The sequence below is a fragment of the Castor canadensis genome, chromosome 11 (assembly GCF_047511655.1).
Source record: "Castor canadensis chromosome 11, mCasCan1.hap1v2, whole genome shotgun sequence".
NCBI classification, from domain to species: Eukaryota; Metazoa; Chordata; class Mammalia; order Rodentia; family Castoridae; genus Castor; species Castor canadensis.
This window is the reverse complement of record NC_133396.1, coordinates 75026590-75040847: the sequence shown is the minus strand read 5'-3', so window position 1 is coordinate 75040847 and position 14258 is coordinate 75026590. Positions and strand designations below refer to the sequence as shown.

Sequence of the window (14258 nt, the reverse complement as noted above, 5' to 3'; positions counted from 1 at the left end):
TAAAATAAATAAATAAATAAATTTAAAAGACCATATGTAATCAGGCAATAACTAGCATTATAACTGAAGAGAGGAAAACTGAGAACTTTCTTTCTAAGAACTGGAATATGGTAAAGATGCTCACTTCCACCACTTTTATTTAATGTAGTAACAGAATTTCTAGTCAAAGAAGTCAGGAAAGAAAAAGAAAGGCCATCAAATTAGAAAAAGAAGTCAATCACTGTTTGAAGATGACATAGAAAATCCCAAAGACTCCACCAAAATACTTTTAGAAATAGTAGATGATTTCCAGAAAGTTAGAGGATACAAAATGAACATACAAAACCCAGTAACTTTAGTATAAGCCAAGAACAAATTAACTGAAATGGGTATCAGTGAAGCAATCACATTTTTAATAGCTACAAACACAATAAAATATCAAGATGTAAATTTAAAGGGGTGAGAAATCTGTACAAGGAAATCTATAAAACTTATTATGGATTGAAAAAAATCAGTATTGTTGAAATGTTCACACTACACAAAACAATCTAAATACTCAGTGCAATAACTACCAAAGTAACAGTGACATTCTTCTCAAAGCTAGAAAAAATAATCCTAAAATATCTTCAATAAGCAATGCAATCTTGAGCAAAAAGAAAAAATAAAACAGGAGGCATTGTACTGCTTTCAAGTATAGTACAAAGTTGTAGTAATGAAAATGATATGGCATTTCCATTAAAATAAAACATGCAGATCAATGTAACAGAGTACTTATTTTCAGTGAAGGTGCTCAGAACATGCTTTGGAAGTAAAGGCAATCTTTTCAATAAATAGTACTGGGAAAACTGGGTACCCACCTGCAGAAGAATGCAATAGACACATATCTCTCACCAGCTATAAAAATCAACTCAAAATAGATTAAAGACTTATATGAAAAAACTAAAAAATCAAAGCATTAAAAGAAAGCATAGAGAAATGTATCAAGATATTGCAATGGACAAGGATTTTTTGGATAAAACCCCAAAGCCACAGGGAAAAAAAAAAGCAAAAGTAGACAAATGAATAATATCAAACCAGAAAACCTTCTGTACAACAAGGGAAACTGTCATCAGTGTGAAGAGATAGCCTACAGAATGGGAGAAGATATTATCTTCTGTGTATCTTAGGAAGGGTTAATATCTGGAATATACAAAGCATTCCAAAATTCAGTAAATAATAATAATAATAATAACCTGATTAAAAAGAAGCAACAGAACTAAATAGACATTCTCAAGAGAAGATATACCCATGTTCAACAGGTATATGAAACAGTGCTCAACATAATCTTCAGCAAAGTGCGAATCAACTACAAAGATGTATCATTTCACTCCAGTAAGAATGGCTATTATGCAAAAGACCAAAAAAATAGCAACAAGTACTGGCTAAGATCCTGAGAAAGTAGCACTCATGCACTGCTGTCAGCAGTGTAAATTAGTTAACCCAATATGAGAAACATGGTTGTTAGACAAAGTATAGAGCTTCCCTTATAAAATTAAACTGGAACTAGCATATGATTTATCTGTCTTGTACTGGGAATGGCAATAGATGAAAAAGAAGGACATCAATATGATGCAAAGATATCTGCACGTTCATGTTTATTGCAGGAATAGTCAACAAGCCAAGATATGAAATCAGCATAGGTCCATCAACAGAAAAGGAGATAAAGGAAATGTGCATTTTTTTAATTTTTCTTTTATTATTCATATGTGCATACAAGGCTTGGTTCATTTCTCCCCCCTGCCCCCACCTCCTCCCTTACCACCCACTCCACCCCCTCCCGCTCCCCCCCCCTCAATACCCAGCAGAAACTATTTTGCCCTTATCTCTAATTTTGTTGTAGAGAGAGTATAAGCAATAATAGGAAGGAACAAGGGGTTTTGCTGATTGAGATAAGGATAGCTATACAGGGCATTGACTCACATTGATTTCCTGTGTGTGGGTGTTAACTTCTAGGTTAATTCTTTTTGATCTAACCTTTTCTCTAGTTCCTGGTCCCCTTTTCCTATTGGCCTCAGTTGCTTTAAGGTATCTGCTTTAGTTTCTCTGCATTAAGGGCAACAAATGCTAGCTAGTTTTTTAGGTGTCTTACCTATCCTCACCCCTCTCTTGTGTGCTCTCGCTTTTATCATGTGCTCGTAGTCCAATCCCCTTGTTGTGTTTGCCCTTGATCTAATGTCCACATATGAGGGAGAACATACGATTTTTGGTCTTTTGAGCCAGGCTAACCTCACTCAGAATGATGTTCTCCAATTCCATCCATTTACCAGCGAATGATAACATTTCGTTCTTCTTCATGGCTGCATAAAATTCCATTGTGTATAGATACCACATTTTCTTAATCCATTCGTCAGTGCTGGGGCATCTTGGCTGTTTCCATAACTTGGCTATTGTGAATAGTGCCACAATAAACATGGATGTGCAGGTGCCTCTGGAGTAACAGTCTTTTGGGTATATCCCCAAGAGTGGTATTGCTGGATCAAATGGTAGATCGATGTCCAGCTTTTTAAGTAGCCTCCAAATTTTTTTCCAGAGTGGTTGTACTAGTCTACATTCCCACCAACAGTGTAAGAGGGTTCCTTTTTCCCAGCATCCTCGCCAACACCTGTTGTTGGTGGTGTTGCTGATGATGGCTATTCTAACAGGGGTGAGGTGGAATCTTAGTGTGGTTTTAATTTGCATTTCCTTTATTGCTAGAGATGGTGAGCATTTTTTCATGTGTTTTCTGGCCATTTGAATTTCTTCTTTTGAGAAAGTTCTGTTTAGTTCACATGCCCATTTCTTTATTGGTTCATTAGTTTTGGGAGAATTTAGTTTTTTAAGTTCCCTGTATATTCTGGTTATCAGTCCTTTGTCTGATGTATAATTGGCAAACATTTTCTCCCACTCTGTGGGTGTTCTCTTCAGTTTAGAGACCATTTCTTTTGATGAACAGAAGCTTTTTAGTTTTATGAGGTCCCATTTATCTATGCTATCTCTTAGTTGCTGTGCTGCTGGGGTTTCGTTGAGAAAGTTCTTACCTATACATACTAACTCCAGAGTATTTCCTACTCTTTCTTGTATCAACTTAAGAGTTTGGGGTCTGATATTAAGATCCTTGATCCATTTTGAGTTAATCTTGGTATAGGGTGATATACATGGATCTAGTTTCAGTTTTTTGCAGACTGCTAACCAGTTTTCCCAGCAGTTTTTGTTGAAGAGGCTGCTATTTCTCCATCGTATATTTTTAGCTCCTTTGTCAAAGATAAGTTGCTCATAGTTGTGTGGCTTCGTATCTGGATCCTCTATTCTGTTCCACTGGTCTTCATGTCTGTTTTTGTGCCAGTACCATGCTGTTTTTATCATTATTGCTTTGTAATATAGTTTGAAGTCAGGTATTGTGATACCTCCTGCATTGTTCTTTTGACTGAGTATTGCCTTGGCTATTCGTGGCCTCTTGTGTTTCCATATAAATTTCACAGTAGATTTTTCAATCTCTTTAATGAATGTCATTGGAATTTTGATGGGAATTGCATTAAACATGTAGATTACATTGGGGAGTATCGACATTTTTACTATGTTGATTCTACCAATCCATGAGCATGGGAGATCTCTCCACTTTCCTCAATCTCTTTCTTCAGAAGTGTATAGTTTTCCTTGTAGAGGTCTTTCACATCTTTTGTTAGGTTTACACCTAGGTATTTGATTTTGTTTGAGGCTATTGTAAATGGAATTGTTTTCATACATTCTTTTTCCGTTTGCTCATTGTTAGTGTATAGAAATGCTAATGATTTTTCTATGTTGATTTTATATCCTGCTACCTTGCTATAGCTATTGATGATGTCTAGAAGCTTCTGAGTAGAGTTTTTTGGGTCTTTAAGGTATAGGATCATGTCGTCTGCAAATAGGGATATTTTGACAGTTTCTTTACCTATTTGTATTCCTTTTATTCCTTCTTCTTGCCTAATTGCTCTTGCTAGGAATTCCAGTACTATGTTGAATAGGAGTGGAGATAGTGGGCATCCTTGTCTGGTTCCTGATTTTAGAGGGAATGGTTTTAATTTTTCTCCGTTAAGTATAATGCTGGCTGTAGGTTTGTCATATATAGCTTTTATAATGTTGAGGAACTTTCCTTCTATTCCTAGTTTTCTTAGAGCTTTTATCATGAAATGATGTTGGATCTTATCAAAGGCTTTTTCTGCATCTATTGAGATGATCAAGTGGTTTTTGTCTTTGCTTCTGTTAATGTGGTTTATTACGTTTATTGATTTTCATATGTTGAACCACCCCTGCATCCCTGGGATGAAGCCTACCTGGTCGTGGTGAATAATCTTTTTGATGTGTTGCTGAATTCAATTTGCCATTATTTTGTTGAGGATTTTTGCATCAATGTTCATTAAGGAGATTGGCCTATAGTTTTCCTTTTTGGAGGTGTCTTTGCCTGGTTTTGGGATAAGTGTAATAGTGGCTTCATAAAATGTGTTTGGCAGTTTTCCTTCCCTTTCTATTTCATGGAACAGTTTAAGGAGGGTTGGTATCAGTTCTTCTTTAAAGGTCTGATAGAATTCAGCAGAGAATCCATCAGGTCCTGGACTTTTCTTTTTTGGGAGACTCTTGATTGCTGCTTCAATTTCATTTTGTGTTATAGGTCTATTCAGGTGATTAATTTCCTCTTGGTTCAGTTTTGGATGATCATATGTATCTAGAAATGTGTCCATTTCTTTAAGATTTTCAAATTTATTTGATTATAGGTTCTCAAAGTAGTCTCTGATGATTTCCTGGACTTCCATGGTGTTTGTTGTTATCTCCCCTTTTGCATTCCTAATTCTACTAATTTGGGTTTTTTCTCTCCTCATTTTAGTCAGGTTTGCCAGGGGTCTATCAATCTTGTTTATTTTTTCAAAGAACCAACTTTTTGTTTCATTAATTCTTTGTATGGTTTTTTTGGTTTCTATTTTGTTGATTTCAGCTCTTATTTTTATTATTTCTCTCCTTCTATTTGTTTTGGGATTTGCTTGTTCTTGTTTTTCTAGGCGTTTGAGATGTATCATTAGGTCATTGATTTGGGATCTTTCAGTCTTTTTAATATATGCACTCCTGGCTATAAACTTTTCTCTCAAGACTGCCTTAGCTGTGTCCCATAGGTTCCGGTAGGTTGTGTTTTCATTTTCATTGACTTCTAGGAACTTTTTAATTTCCTCTTTTATTGCATCGATGATCCATTCTTCATTAAGTAATGAGTTATTTAGTTTCCAGCTGTTTGCATGTTTTTTGTCTTTACTTTTGTTGTTGAGTTCTACTTTTACTGCATTGTGGTCAGATAGTATGCATGGTATTATTTCTATTTTCTTATATTTGCTGAGGCTTGCTTTGTGCCCTAGGATATGATCTATTTTGGAGAAGGTTCCATGGGCTGCTGAGAAGAATGTATATTGCGTAGAGGTTGGATGAAATGTTCTGTAGACATCTACTAGGTCCACTTGATCTATTGCATATTTTAGAGCTTGGATTTCTTTATTGAGTTTTTGTTTGGATGACCTATCTATTGATGATAATGGAGTGTTAAAATCTCCCACAACCACTGTGTTGGCGTTTATATATGCTTTTAGGTCTTTCAGGGTATGTTTGATGAAATTGGGTGCGTTGACATTGGGTGCGTACAGATTGATGATTATTATTTCCTTTTGGTCTATTTCCCCTTTTATTAGTATGGAATGTCCTTCTTTATCTCGTTTGATCAATGTAGGTTTGAAGTCTACTTTGTCAGAGATAAGTATTGCTACTCCTGCTTGTTTTCGGGGGCCATTGGCTTGGTAAATCTTCTTCCAGCCTTTCATCCTAAGCATATGCTTATTTCTGTCAGTGAGATGAGTCTCCTGTAAGCAACAAATTGTTGGATCTTCTTTTTTAATCCATTTTGTCAAGCGGTGTCTTTTGATGGGTGAATTGAGTCCATTAACATTAAGCGTTAGTACTGATAGGTATGTGGTGATTCCTGCCATTTAGTTGTCTTAGTTGTTTGAAGGTTTGATTGTGTGTACCTAACTTGATGTTACTCTCTTCTGTCTTGCTTTTTCTTATCCTGTGGTTTGGTGCTGCCTGCCTTTTCATGGTTAAGTTGGGTGTCACTTTCTGTGTGCAGGATCCCTTGCAGAATCTTTTGTAATGGTGGCTTTGTGGTCACATATTGTTTTAGTTTCTGCTTATCATGGAAGACTTTTATTGCTCCATCTATTTTGAATGATAGCTTTGCTGGGTAGAGTATCCTGGGGTTGAAGTTATTTTCATTCAGTGCCTGGAAGATCTCACCCCACGCTCTTCTTGCTTTTAATGTTTCTGTTGAGAAGTCTGCTGTGATTTTGATGAGTTTACCTTTGTATGTTACTTGTTTTTTCTCTCTTACAGCCTTCAATATTCTTTCCTTAGTTTCTGAACTTGTTGTTTTAATGATGATATGTCGTGGAGTAGTTCTATTTTGATCTGGCCTGTTTGGTGTCCTGGAGGCCTCTTGCATTTGTATGGGAATATCTTTCTCTAGATTTGGGAAATTTTCCGTTATTATTTTGTTGAATATATTACGCATTCCCTTCGCTTGCACCTCTTCTCCTTCTTCAATCCCCATGATTCTCAAGTTTGGTCTTTTGATGGAGTCAGTGAGTTCTTGCGTTTTCTTTTCACAGGTCTTGAGTTGTTTAATTAATAGTTCTTCAGTTTTTCCTTTAATTACCAGGAAATGTGCATTTTAAAGACAATGAAATTCAGCTATAAAAATAATGATTCCTTGTCCTTTGCTACATTATGGATGCAACTGGAGAACATTAAGGAAAGTGAAATAAGCCATTTCTGGCAAGACAAATAACACAGTAATTTTTTTTCATATGTAAAAGTTAAAAAATTTTATTTTATAAAAGTAATCATTGGACTAGTGTTCACGTGAGGCTGGAAAGGGCAAGGAAGAAGAGGTGTAGATAGAGGCCAGTTATTGTCTACAAAATTACAGCTAGTTAGGCGTTATATGTTCTAGTGATCTATGGCACAGTGAAATGACTCTACTTAAGGATATGGACCGTATGTTTCAAAATAACTCTATGCAAATATTCTATTACCAACACCAAAAAATCAAGTAAAAAGATGTATATGTTAATTACTATGATTTGATCAAAATATAACATTGTACATCTTCAATTATGTACACTCTTATATGGCAGTTTGCATATACATATAGATAGATAGATTGATAGGTAGATAGATTTCTTAAGATATGCTTCATATACTAAAAGTAGGAGCAAGGCCAGGAACATGCTTATGCATGTAACCTTAGTTACTTGGAAAGCAGAGATCAGGAGGGTCTGGATTTAAGGCCAGACCAGGTGGAAATGTGGAGAGACCCCATCTCAACCAATGAGTGGTGATGCATACCTGTCCTCCCAGCTACATGGGAGGTGTAAATAATAGAATCATGGTCTATCCTTGCATAAATATGAGACTATTTGAAAGATAACTCAAGCAAAAAGGGCTGGAAGTGTGGCTCAAGTGGTAAAGCATCTATTTAGCAAGCTCAAGGACTGAGTTCAAAGTGCCAAAAGAAAAAAAAAATAGAAGACAAGCATTCACCTAAGTCTTACACTTAGAAAATATTTAAATGATCACACACAGACTTAACTTGCCACAAAATTTCATATATACTAATATCAATATGTTGTTGATATTATTATTGTTTGATTTTAGTTTCACTAACAAAGGAAGTAATTCTTGTGTCCTTGATTAATGAAAATATTGATGTATAATGTTATATAACATATTAAACTGACAGAACCAACATAATAAGACATAAGCATCAAGAATTGTAGTATTAGTGGTTAGTATGAAAACAAAGGAAGAATTAATATAAAATTATGCAGATTTTAAGAACAGCTGGATTATATTTATATTGTTTGTAACAATAGGGAAATGTGGAAACACTCTGAGTAATTTCTCAGCACAAGATACATTTTAGGACTGAGAAAATCTGTATGAAACTGTAATATCAGACACATTATACAGAAATTTATGTGTTTGTTAAAACACATGGGAAATTAGAATATAAGAATTGAACTTTAAAGTATATAAAATTTAAAAAATTATAATATAAAATGTTGGAGAGTCTGAACAGGAAGAAAAACAGTATAGAAGCAATGCAACTATATTATAAATATGAGAGACAATCTCACTAAAGGGAATGGGGAGAAAGTGTTGACCTAACTTTAGACATAAATAGAGACTAAAAGTCTAAAGGAAAAAGGAACTACACACAAGTACTCCACTATTGTTTTTAAAGTGGCTTCCAATGGGGTATGAGTTAACAGTTAGGATACTGCCAGACTTACGTGTTAATAGTGTTATTCAGTTGTAAAGGCAATGAGTAATTTAAGTATCTTGATGTGAGATGGTGGGGGTCATGCTTCTCACTTTTGGACTAATATGTAAATAGGGGAGATGACTAGAATTATTCGTGGTATGGTACAAGAAAATCAAATACATTTGTAGATAGACTCATATAGAAGCACATAGGTATATATATGCAAGTATTTATAGTATATACACACAGATAAGTAATGTACACATGAAATTTTCTCACTTTGTAACCCAAGCATAGAAGCAACAAGTCCCCAATAGGAACCAGCACACCGAACACCAAGATCTTGGCTTCTAATACTATTTTCTAATAAAAGACAAGACAAATGGGTACTTCTAGATGGGATAATGAATGTGCATATCTTACAAAAACTAACTTATAAAAAAGAAAGTGCTAAAAATTCAAGTGAAAAAGAATACAGAGGCCAATTGAAGGAGTCCCTAATGTCCAAAGCTGGAAAAAGTAAATAATGCAGTGCTAGATTATTTTCAAAAGTATAAAATAAATACTTTATTTATTTTGTGTAAAATACTAAAACTTTACACAAAAGTGTAAAATACTTAAACTTTACACAAAAGTGTAAGATTTAAGTTTAGGCTGAAATAAACAAATGATTGAACAAAATAAATAAGGGAGAAGAGAATTCTCAATAGCTATGTTCATTCCTCACCCTCAAGGAAATGGAACACATCTCCTTACTCTTTTCTTTTTTCTTTCTTTTTTTTTTTTTTTTGCTCAACTCATTTCCATCCCCATCTTTTTGTTTTTCATTTAATTTAATTTAATTTTATCATTTTTACATTCACTTACATGTGTATACATTATTTGGGTCATCCCATTTTCCAGGCAGAACCTGTTCTGCCCTCTTGTTCTATAGTTTTCTCAAAGAGAATAGATAAGTGATAATAAGAAAAACATAGCATTTTTGCTAGTCTGAGATAAAGGTAGCTATGCAGAGAGAGTCTTAGCGTTGCTTCTATGCACAAGTGTATTACAACCCAGATTGGTTCATCTCTACCTGACCTCTTCACTACTTTTTAGTCCCCTTCCCATAGTGGCCACTGCCATTTTAAGATTATTAATATATTTGCTTCTATGCAGTGAGCAGATCACCCACATTCAAGTAGTAGGTTTCCTTCCCTTTCCCTGTTCCTCCCATGCATGGTATCCTCTTAGTGTGTGAACCATGCTCAATATTACTGCATTTATTTTAGGTCTTTAATCCACATATGAGGGAGAACATGTGATTTTTGGCCTTCTGAGCCTGACTAACTTCACTTAAGATGATGTTCTTCAGTTCCACCCATTTACTTGCGAATGACAAAATTTCATTCTTCTTTGTGGATGAATAAAATTCCATTGTATATAAATATCACATTTCCTTAATCCACTTGTTAGTAATTGGGCATCTTGCCTGTTTCCATAGCTTGGCTGTTGTGAATAGCACTGTAATAAACATGGGTGTGCAGGTGCCTCTGGAGTAACCTGACTTATATTCCTTTGTGTATATTCCTAAGAGTGGGATTGCTGGATCATATGGGCATATCCATGTTTAGTTTTTTGAGAAGCCTCCATATTGTTTTACATAGTGGTTGTACTAGCTTACATTCCCACCAGCAGTGTATGAGGGTTCCTTTTTCCTCTCATCCTTTCCAACATTTGTTGTTGTTGGTGTCCTTGATGGAATGAGGCAGAATCTTAGAGTGATTTTGATTTGCATTTCCTTTATGGCCAGGGATGGAGAGCATTTTTTTGTGTTTTTTGGCCATTTGGACTTCTTTGTTTCAAATACTATGCAAAGGAAATGTGAGAAAAAAATACATTTATGGTGGACACATTTGACAAACATTCCCCCAGCCAAGTAAGTGACTATGGTTAACACCAAGAGTGATAACACATGATGAAGATAAATATCTCTGTGATCTTCCTCCCAAAGACAATAACTATAGTCAAATAATAAACAAGAAGTCACCAAGGTGAAACAAAGTAGCTGACAGTCTCCTCAAAACTGACTTCACTAACTAGCTGTTCTGAGAACCACGGTCACAGTCAGGAGACAGCTTCCAAATATGGTAACCAGTCTGAGATCTGGAGCAATAAAATGACATTAGGTAAAAATTATGAGACTCTAGACAAAATATGGACTTTAGTGATGACAGCACATAAATGTTTGTTAATCTCCTGTGGCAGCTCTGCCATATTCCAGTACAACATTCATAATGGCAGATTCTAGGTATGCAGTCTCAGTAACCATTACTTATTTTCTTTGCAAGTTTTCTATAAATCCAAAGCTGTACTAAAATGAAAAGTTTATTTTAGCACACACACCACCAGGCAAAACCAAAAATAAAGCAAAGTCCAATTTCTCATGAGCTCATATTCTTTTGAGGGAGATATATTATTTATGACTATGAATGTAAGCAAAGATAGATATTTTAATGGAAAATAAAATGATTTAAGACAATGATGGAAAGATAGGTATTCTGTTTCAGGTAGGTTTGTTAGTGCAGAACACATTAAGGAGGTAATATCTAAATTAATTAAATTGAAAATATTGTTTCAGATACGAAGTACAGAATCTCACAGGGAGAATCATTAATTCTACCAAATGTTTCTGAGAAACAGAGAAAGGTGAAAAGTGTAGTGTCTGTATTTGATTTTTTTGTGTGTGATGCCATTTCTCAGAATGAAAGACTGAGTAATCTTCATTGTGCTAAAAAAGAAAACAAGAACAATAAAAAGTTTTCCATTAGGAACACAGGTGGAATATACAAAAATAGGTTAGGGAGACCCAGAATCTTCAAGTTGAAGATATTACAATATCTCAATAATTAACACAGAGTTGCTTTTTCAATGGCCCATTCACAAGAGAGTAATTATAAAACAGTATGGGTGTTTTCTTTTTTTGTTTTTCTGTTTGTTTCTTTTGGTGGTGCTGGTGACTGAACCCAGGACCTTGGGCTATATCCCCACCCTAATACTATGTTGATTAAACTTGTACATATTCAAACAACACATTTCAATTCCTCTATGAATCTATCTCCATTAAAATGGAATGAGAAAAATTTTACTAACCAGAAAAAAGCACTCCGGCCTCCTGGTGCTTACTACAGGCTGTGTGCTTACACTGACTATATACAAAGAGCCAAATAAACCTACCCCATTTTACCTCGACCCATGTCCTGTGTCTTGTCTGTATTGTGAATGGGGAAACCTGAAGGGAGCAAAAATGAGAGAGAGAGAAAAAAAAACTCTTATTAAACTCATGAAATACCCAGGCAGGGCAGTGGGTGCTTATAGGCCCAACTGCTTAGGAAGCTGAGGCAGGAACACTGACCCCAGAAGTTCCAGCTCAGAGTGGGCACTACAGTAAATGTCTCTCTAAAAATAACTAAATGAAAACAATTTAAAAATTAACTCATGCTTCTACAGAATTAGCTCATCTCAACCTTTGTAAGAGTAAGAATTAGTAATTCTAAACATAGTGGTCCATCTTAAAAATAAGCTACTAGAAAGATGATTTAACTCTAATACATCTCTTTGCAATTGTGACATTGGGGAAGCATACACATAGAGTGATAAGAACTGTCCCTTCTGCAGCCTAAGCCACAGTTGGTTTCACTTCTTGCAGAACAAAGCCCACAGTTCCTTATCTCCCTCCACCTTCCTTTGCCCACCCCAAGACTTTGCTTCAGCAGCTGGTCTCATCCCTTGCAGAACAAAGCCCCAATGTCCCTTATCTCCCACCACCTCTCTTTGTCTGTGCCTTGCCCTTGCTTTCTCCAAAATGCTACTTAAGGCCAGACCCACCGAGAGAAGCTGCTGCAACATTTTTTCTTCTCGGCCAGCCAGCCTGCTTATTAAACTTTGGACATGAGATACTTCTCGTGAGCCTCTTTTGTGTGCGGTGTGTGGTGTTTTCCTAACATTTTGGTGCATTGGCTGGGACCAGGCAAGCTTCCGGCATCGATCTTGCTCCCCCAGTCAGTAAATTCAGGCCTTCCCAATATATACTGCGCTCTCAAGCCTACTTTAGCCACAAGGCATACATCCCCTATATAAGGGTGCCAAGATGGGGGGTTATACTGGCCTGCCAAAGCCACATAGGTGGGAGCTGCCTTCCTTAAGCCTGGATAAACTTACTGGGATCTGAGCTGCTTTGCTGGGACCCCTGATCTTAGGCTAGTGCCACCATTGCCACTCTTGCTCACAGGGAACCTCCTCAAGGTCAGTGTGCTTCCTGTAACTCACCCACCACCATCTGATTTACTCAGTCCTCCCTTGCTGAGTTCCCTCTGGTCATGAGTTGTGGCTCTTTCTCTCTCTCAGTTGAGAAATCCTAGTACTAGGTCCCGACCCACTTGGCTCAGGAACTGGGTTCCTGGGGCATAGATGATCCTCTTGATGAAGATGTTCCCTTGAGGTCCTCCACTTCTCTGTTTCATCCAGGAAAGGAAAATCTCAGAGACCCCCGCCATATTCTTCCTTGAACAGGGTCTCACCATGGGCACTGGACCTTCCAAAATTCCCTCAGACACCCTCCGGGCTGTCTATTGGCCAACCTCAAGCCCTTACAGCTCTTGCCTGATGTAAAGGCAAAAAAATTCATTTTTCTTTCCAATCAGGCTTGGCCACAATACCAATTGGACAATGACTCTAAATGGCCACTAGATGGCACACTTGACCCTAACATTCTCAGGGATCTCTATAACTTCTGTGAATGCACTGGAAAGTGGAAGGAAATTCTCTATGTCCAGGCATTCTCTTATCCCTGCTCTAAGCCTTTTTCTGCACCTTTTGCTCCCCTGACCAAGTCCTTCTAGCTACAAAAACCCCAACTACCCTCCCTGACTCTGAAACTTTCCCTTCTTTCAATCCTAATGAGCCTCTACCTTATCAGACATGAGCTTCCATTGTTCAGCAGCTGGTCCCCAATGCTTCCCCTGTTGCTCCTTCTGCCTCCCCTCCCACTGCCCTTTCAGCTGCTTCCCCCACCTCTCCTTCCACCTCTTCCTCCACTCCTCCTTCTACTCCCCCTTCCACTTGCCCTCCCACCAATCTGAAACCACAGGATCCCCTGAGTGCTCCACATACTCGCTCTCACAGTCCCCCCAGCCAGCCGGTTTCCCTCCACCCTCTCTGAGAGATGGCTGGCACCGAGGGTATCATGCAAGTTCATATTCCCTTTTCTCTCACAGACCTGTCTCAGATTGAAAAACGCCTCAGTTCCTTTACCTCTAACCCTGACTCTTACATTAAAAAATTTCAATATTTGGCTCAATCTTACAGCCTCACCTGCCATGACATCTATACCATCCTCTCCTCAATACTCCTTCTGGAGGAGAGACCAAGGGTCTGGGACATGGCTAAGACACATGCAGATGAGATTCACTGTACCTCCTTGCTCACCCTGTGGGAATGTTGGCAGTTCCAGAGATAGAACACCATTGGGACTATCAAACTAATGACACAACTTCCAGAGACCAGATGATCACCTGCCTAGTGCAGGGTTAAAGAGGGCTGCCCAAAAGGTTGTTAATTTTGAAAAAGTCAGGGAAATTCAAGAAGAGGAAAAAGAAAACCCAGCCAGTTTCTTGTCCCGACTTACAGAAGCATTACGACACCACACAAAAGTTAACCCTGAAACTAAGGATGGGACAATCATCCTTATAACCCACTTTATCTCCCAGTCAGCCCCAGATGTATGAAAAAACTTAAACTGCTGGAAAATGGCCCTCAGATTCCACAGGCTGAAAATATAAATGTGGCTTTTAAGGTTTATAATTACTGTGAAGAACAGCAATGGGCTAGTAAGGAGAGGAGAGATAAGGCCAAATTTCAGATGTTGGCCCAAGCCCTCTGGCAAAAC

At 37.3% G+C, this 14258-nt stretch overlaps 1 non-coding gene across 1 annotated transcript; it reads left to right on the top strand.

The window, feature by feature from the left end:
- Positions 1-11480: 11480 nt before the first annotated feature.
- On the top strand, positions 11481-11607 carry LOC141414500 (small nucleolar RNA SNORA51). Its single transcript, XR_012439527.1, has one exon. It is a non-coding gene; the product is annotated as a small nucleolar RNA SNORA51 (small nucleolar RNA).
- The last annotated feature ends 2651 nt before the right edge of the window (positions 11608-14258 follow it).